This window comes from Mastomys coucha, unplaced genomic scaffold (assembly GCF_008632895.1).
Source record: "Mastomys coucha isolate ucsf_1 unplaced genomic scaffold, UCSF_Mcou_1 pScaffold8, whole genome shotgun sequence".
NCBI classification, from domain to species: domain Eukaryota; kingdom Metazoa; phylum Chordata; class Mammalia; order Rodentia; family Muridae; genus Mastomys; species Mastomys coucha.
In genome coordinates, this window is record NW_022196914.1 from 11,996,043 (window position 1) to 12,003,456 (window position 7,414).

Below are 7,414 nucleotides of genomic sequence, written 5' to 3' on the forward strand. Positions count from 1 at the left end.
TCACATTTGACTTAATCACACAGCTTTGACTGGACTATGCTCACACTTATTTTTGAGCTTGTTGAAATTTACAGCCACTGAGCAGCTCACTGCAAATTTCTCTTCCTTACATAATTTCTTAAGGAATAAGATGAATAACTTAATTAGAATTTTCATTACTACAACAATTCTCATCTTCATCCTTTACCTCAGCATAAAACTCTAATTATTTAATACATATTTCCAGAAATATCTTTTTATTAAATTCAAATTCAGTGGTTTTTTTTCTTAATACTGTATGACTTACATGTTCTTAATTTTGAGTGATGTTTTAGGCATTTGAAGGTACCATACTAAATTTAATGGGCATAGTCACTTTCTACAGTGTGAGTTATAGAGAAAGCATTATGGGTATTTAAAAATGTTTGAGGGGTTAAGTGGAGATAATTCATCAGGATGGTGTAGTTAAGAAAAAGACAGCCAAAAAGACAGTGACTACCTTCTCAAGAAAGTGCTATTTAAGCAAGATTCATTATTCATTAACAGCTCTAGTGGACTATATAGGCATAGAAGAACACTTGCTTTCTCTTATCACTATGGTTCTGTCATTTGTTGCCATTATGATGTAATCCATGATATCACACTAAATCTATTCTTTGCTAAATCTATTCTATTTGTGAAGTTCTATTGAAGATTTACTGGCATAGAAAATTTCATATTTTTCTGGTGTTATATCAGCAAGTTTTATGTCAATTACAAACAAGCTGTAGTCTTTTGGAAAGAAGGAACATCAATTGAAATAATTGCCCTATCAGACTGGCCTGTGGTAAATGTCATCCCTCCATGATCTCTCCATGGTTGCTATCCCAGGCTCCTTCCAGAAATTCTCAGAATTATGAACTAAGATCTGTAAACTAAAATGAATTCTTTGCTCTCCAAGTTGTTCTTGGTCATAGTGTTATGTGACAACAATAGAAACTCTATGGTAGTACAACATAATATTTTGATGAATAAAACATTGTTAAAATTTATATTGAGAAAAAAGTATTTTCACTATTGTTGTAGATGAGCATCTATATAAGACTGTTAAATTGATTGTTGTTTTATATCAAAACAACTTTTATAATACTTATTTTTATTGTTATAATATTTTATAAATTTTAAGGAATATGACAAAAAAGATATTATAGGTATTGAAGGGGAGTTCTCTGGCAGGAGTTGGGGTACAAAAAGGAAACAAGAATGTGATTTAATTCTATTTACTTAACATATGTTTTTAAATGTTAACAAATTCAGATAAATTGAAATCATGTAACTTTTCTCATCATAATGCAATAAAAGTTAAAATAAAAGAGAAAAAAATAAGTAAAATGAATTCTTTGTTCTCCAAGTTGTTCTTGGTCATAGTGTTATGTGACAGCAATAGAAACTCTATGATAGGACAACATAAAATTTTGATAAATAAAACATTGTTAATCACAAATAAGCTAGAACCAACTTGGACCTTCTCATTTTTCTTAATTGGAGTAATAAACCTGTTTAATGTTCTCTCTAGATGGAATCATTGTTTAGAATACAAAAATAGGAAAAGGAGAAGCTTGCTGTCTTAAGTTCCCTCTTTATATTGCATATTTTTATCAGATATGTGCTTGTAACAAGAAAAAACAGTGGAATAATATGTGAAATATAGTTTTGGTGCTCTGGGAACTATTTATGCTTGCATTTAGAGTAAAACAGTAGGTTTACAGACACTTTCCGAATCCAGAACAGTGAAAAGTTACAGTAAATTTATTTAGGTTTTCCTTTGTATGTATGCAATAGCATCAAATGTACTATGCAACTAAGTTAATGTATTAAATGGACTCAATGGACTTTTGTATAAACTGTTACAATGCACAATGATTGTTCATAAAACCTCCTATATGACAAATCAAATTTCAGAAAAGGGAAAAATGTTTTTTAAACTACAGTACTTAAAACAATAGCAAAATCCTGTGGTTACATATGATTGGCATCTCAAAGTTAAGTATAAGTATGTAAGGAAAGCCTAAATCAAGATTTTTTTTCTTTTTTTCTTTTTTTGCAGAAAGTTATTCTCTATCTCAGGCTATCCTAATCCTGCTAATAGTCTGCCTTATCTCAAATCATGGATACTACTACTATATCATCCCCAAATATTGATACCTTGAATTCTTTCTTTCCAAATTGAATCCCCTTAATCTCCATTTGTTGTTTAACTGCTCTAGGTAGAACTTTGAATACTGTATTGCATAGGTAAGGAGAGAGCAAGCAGCCTTATCTCAGTGTCTAAGGATGTGTACAGAAACCCAATGGAATAAATGGAAAGGATTTGAGTATACAACTACTTAGTCATTTCTTTCATCATTTAGCTTAAAGTCTACTCGTAGCTTACTTCTCAAGGTTGTTTTGTCTTCTGGGTCAATTAATCAGAAATATTTGAAAAATGAGGTTTTAGTAGGATTAAGTTGAATGAGTAAACAAATTTGAAAAGGAATGATTTTTTTTTTAACTGAGTCTCCTTGGTACTTGAATTCAGAGAAACTTAATATTGACTTAGTTTTTCTAAAATTAGCCATGAATCAAATCATCCTTAAAAATAATTTCCTTGAGATATGAAATATCTGAATGTTCTTGAGGTTGCATAACTCACAAAATCATTCCCTAGATATCACTAAGAGAAATGAAGGAATATTCATCTAGTTGTACTTGGTTGTTTACTGGTCTAGGTTCAGTATTCTTAAGATTAAGCAAGGAAGATCCCCTCAAACTTAATTCTAGACTGGACTGAAGAAATATATTTTATTTTATAAATATACAAAGAAATAGATAGATAGATAGATAGATAGATAGATAGATAGATAGATAGATGATAGATAGATCAAAGTAGTTAAAAATGAAAAAAAAATGAATGAATGGACACATGAAGAATTACTTATCACTTGCTTAACATTCCAGAGGGCATGGTTTAAAACTAACATACCTCAAAGGAAATAATAATATTAGTAACTGATCTGTCTATAGTAATATCTTAAAATGACTTTACTAGCTTATTTTAAGAGTGTATGTTCTTCATGTTTTGATTAAGTAGTGGAGATCCCTTTGCATGTAAGCAACTAATTCATGTTGTTGCTTTTGGAGCTAGTCCAGTCTTACACAGCTCATAGGATCTCAAGGTCATGCTTTAAAGTAGAATTTATTCTCTCACTAATGATCCCACAGGCAGGTGGATTTCTGAGTTCCAGGACAGCCAGGGCTATACAGAGAAACCCTGTCTCAAAACAAACAAACAAACAAAACATAACAAAACATAAACCAAACAAACAAACAAACAAAAACAAAATAAAAAACAAAACAAATATGGCTGAGAAAGCTCAATGCTGATGCCGTCAGAGGACCTCACACATTGCTGTAGACAGAGTCCCTTGATAGACTCCTCACTACTCATTTTTTAGAAGATTTACTTAAGAAAAGTTTGTAATCATTAAAAAATATTTCTTAAAACGCAGAAGTATATGATCCAAGAACTTAATGCCATTCTTGAAAGTGTTATCATCATCAAGGATAGGTTCTCTGTCTCCTAGATGGGAGAATGGAATCCTGAGTTTGACAGCTGCCAGCCAGCAGTTGTAGTTAGTACATTTCTACTGACCACCCTTTGTAGACTTTCCATTCCCTGACTCTAATGAGCTCTATCTGCTTCTCCCTCTCCCTTTAAGACACCAATCAATTGCATGAGAGCATCTCAGCCTTTCCTGTCCTGTCAGGAGTTCTTGAATAGCATCTGCTCTAGCCTAAAAACTGCAAGTCTAGCTGTGTTCATTTTGACACAACAAAGTGAAACTTTACCAGAAAATCTCTTTCTTTGGAATAAAAGAGGTGAAAATAATTTTGATGATATACAAAGGGTCGAATTGAAGCAGCAATCTTTCCTCACAGGAATTCATTATCAGTGGGATGGTGACACAGAAAGCTTTCATATCATTCTGGTTTTCCCATTTTTGACAGATACTCCATCCTCGTTCCTGCTAGACCTACTGACATGAGCAATCACAAGTTTATCACTGGAAACTTGGCTATTATTTCAGAATTTCTGACAGCCAACAGATTTTCAAAGCCTATCCATAACCTCCTCTTTTTATGCCTACTTCAGAAGCTGAGTTTAATCTTCTACCAGATTGCCCTTCAATATATTTTCCCCTTGAAACTACAACATATTATGTAACTCAGGCTACCCCAAATAACAGCACCCCTGGCATAGATGTCCTGCTATATAGTTAAGATTTCTCTGTACAGAAAGGAATGTCAACAGTGTTTACATACAATAAGTACATAACATGGTCAGAGGACCTAGTTACTTATAGTATCTTTTATTATATTGGAAAATAAAATTCATTCAAACACTTTAAAATAAAAACAGTCTTGAGACTACCTTAAGATAAAAAGCAAATTAATGAAAGTTTAGCTGAAGCAGGTATGTTTTAGTTTGTGAAAAAAAAATAATAATGTGGGATAACACTCAAGAACCCAGAATTTAGAGGAAAGAACTGAAAGGATCTATTTTCAAGGATGAGAGACCTGCTCTAATTAATGTCCTAGACTTCTCTTGCGGGGAGAGTAGGTGGAAAGATGTGCCTAGAGTGATTTCAAAACTGCTAGGAACCTGGTGTGCTTTTGCCTCTTTGCTCATCTCTTCATAAAAAGAATGCACATAAAAAGATCCTTTCCTTGTCTCTACAGACATGACTGATGTCTCAAAACAGAAACATTCAGTTTGCAACCCAAGGTATTTAAATATTACTTTATATTTTATAAGTGAAGAGTCACCTTTTATGGCAGATAACCTAGTTAAGCAAAGATTCTTAGAAAGTTTATTCCCTGACTTAGTAAGGGGGGTCATGAATGTCACCATGAATGTATTTCTACAAGCAAGATGAAGATCAAGATGATAAAACACACGCAAAGAGAAAATTTATGGAATTGGCAGACCAAACCAGTGAATTTTCAACAGTTATTTAAAAAAACTACAAGAAGTAGAAACGGTATCTTCTCTAGAGCCTCTGGGGACCACAGTCATGCCATAATTCAGACTTCTAGAATCCATAACTGTGGAAAACTGCATTTATTTTGATTTAAGTCTCCAAGATTTTACAATTTGCTATAGTAGCTACAGAAAAAAAATAGTGCACCATAGAATGAGCACTGTATTTTAGGAGTTATGTTAGCAAAATTTTTGTTACAGTGACAAAATATATCCCAGAGAACAACCTAAAGGAGAAAAGATTTATTTGGCTCAAAGTATCAAGAATTTCATACGCATCAAAGTATCAACAAGTGTACTTGGAAGAAATAACATATTGTCTCCAAGTTCCACAAATGTTTTAAGTATATTTCAAAATAGTACCAACCAGGTGGAGAGCAAGCGTTTATAACATGGGTGACTTTTCATATCTAACACATAAAAGATAAGGTCCTTTCTAAGGAAGTCTATCAAAGTCAAAGGCCCCTGATATTGACACTGTCTAAGCAAAGATTTTTGCTAGATGGTATGAATTCAGGACTCAGTTTCTGCTAGAACTTCAGCTAGAACCGTAGTTTGATGAAAGATCTAAAGTCCTGTACATGATTTTAATATTCAAAAATGACAGCTTGTAGCCAAAGGGCATCCTACTATAGATGGCCTCAGATTGTCTTTCCTACTTACAATCTAATATATCTTTACTCCTTCTGCAGAAATCTGACACTTTCATTGGAATTGGTACTTTCCCAATTTTCAAAAAGTCTTCATTTTCTTACTAATTTACTGTAGAGTCTTGAAGGCATCGCTGGTGGCATGATGAAATACAAGCATATTGCAAGAAAGGAAGAAGGGTGCCTTTGCAAACTATACACTAAAAGAGCTTGACACTGGATGATCAGGAGCTGTTGTCTTACTTTTGTACTTAAGAATGCAAAACTCCTGATTATCTATCCAAATATTTGCCTTGCTCAATATTTGCCAGTGCAAACACAACCTAAGAATGGAATCATAAAGAAAGACCAGAGGAAGCAGGATTCTGTGCTCGTACCCAGGCAGTAGCATTAAAGACAATCTATCAGGGTTTAAGTTTTAACAAAAAGATTCTGGTTTCAGACTTAAAACATTAAAGGATAAAGAAAATTTCTCATCATCCTAAAACAAATAAGAAACTCAAAATATTCAACTAAAACCTTTTATGTGAAATGTTAATTTTAATGTAAGTAATGTTTGAGGATGAATCATGTTTGTCATGTTCTCCTAGCTTATTAAGTGAAAGCAAGTATGGACAGTTAAATGAATACTGTGAATGGAGGAAAAAGCAGAAGATATATATATATATATATATATATATATATATATATATATATATCTTATATATATATCATATATATAATGATATATATAGAAGATATATATACATACATATATATATAATATCATAGGGAATAATACTTTAGGTCATATTATTTTAACAGTATTATCAGATTACAAGGATATGTTCTTCCCCAAGTACATTGAGTACTGTCAAATTTAAATTTGGCATTTTTGCTTGGTTCAATGCATTCTAACTTCAGAATAGATATTTTCTAAAACCATGAAAAAACTATGTAAAAATCAATTTTATAAAAGTACAAGTAAAATCTGCCACGATAGACGCGTTGCAGGTGTGGCCACTATGTCACATGTATGTCAGTAGGTGTCACAGAGGACAAGGCTGTGCCTATGCTGAGTGTTCTGACCAACACCTGAATAAATAGTAGCCTAATATTCCCTGAAAAAACATCTGAGACAATCACCAGCCTGGTGTCAAGCAGGCTCAGAAGGGCTCCTAGGACAGGGAGCAAGCCAAAGACTAGAAGAACCCTACCTAGGAACACAGGGCGAGGGAGGTAGTGAGCCCAAGACAAATGACCCTCACAAGGGGATACTCAAACAGGTGAGGCAAGGAGCAAGCCTAAAAGACCTAAAGTATTAGACAAGCATCATGGGATCCAGACAGGGAACTAGCCTGAGATAACCACCAATCTGGTGCCATACAGGCCTGGGAAAGCAGACCATGCCTGAGATGACCCCTGCCTGGGACCATAATGCACAAATGAGTCATAGCACTCCTGAATCCACTCCTGAGATAAACCCAGATACTCAGAGGCTTCAGATATCACTAAGAAGAGCAAATAAGTTGTAGAGAAATGTAAGAGAAATAGAATTGAATCTGCTGTGCACGCAATGAAGGGAGGCATAATGGGAGACTCAAGAGTAAAGCCTGATGTGAGGGGGAGCCTGATGTTTTCTTTGTTGAGGGGGAGGTTTCAAGAGGGGAGGGTGAGTATAAGTGAAGGGAGAGATGAGTGGGATTGGGTTGCTTGGTGTGAAATTCTCAAAGAACCATTAAAAAGT

General features: G+C 33.8%; 1 long non-coding RNA gene and 1 other non-coding gene across 2 annotated transcripts in view; both read left to right on the forward strand.

Moving 5' to 3' along the window:
* Nucleotides 1-681: 681 nt before the first annotated feature.
* Nucleotides 682-7,414, forward strand: part of LOC116083790 — a 9,095-nt gene continuing 2,362 nt past the window's right edge. Inside the window, exon 1 of the long non-coding RNA XR_004115915.1 lies at nt 682-805. This is a non-coding gene — a long non-coding RNA (uncharacterized LOC116083790). The remainder of the gene's footprint in view (nt 806-7,414) is intronic.
* On the forward strand, nt 6,658-6,786 carry LOC116084017. Its single transcript, XR_004115993.1, has one exon. It is a non-coding gene; the product is annotated as a small nucleolar RNA SNORA17 (small nucleolar RNA).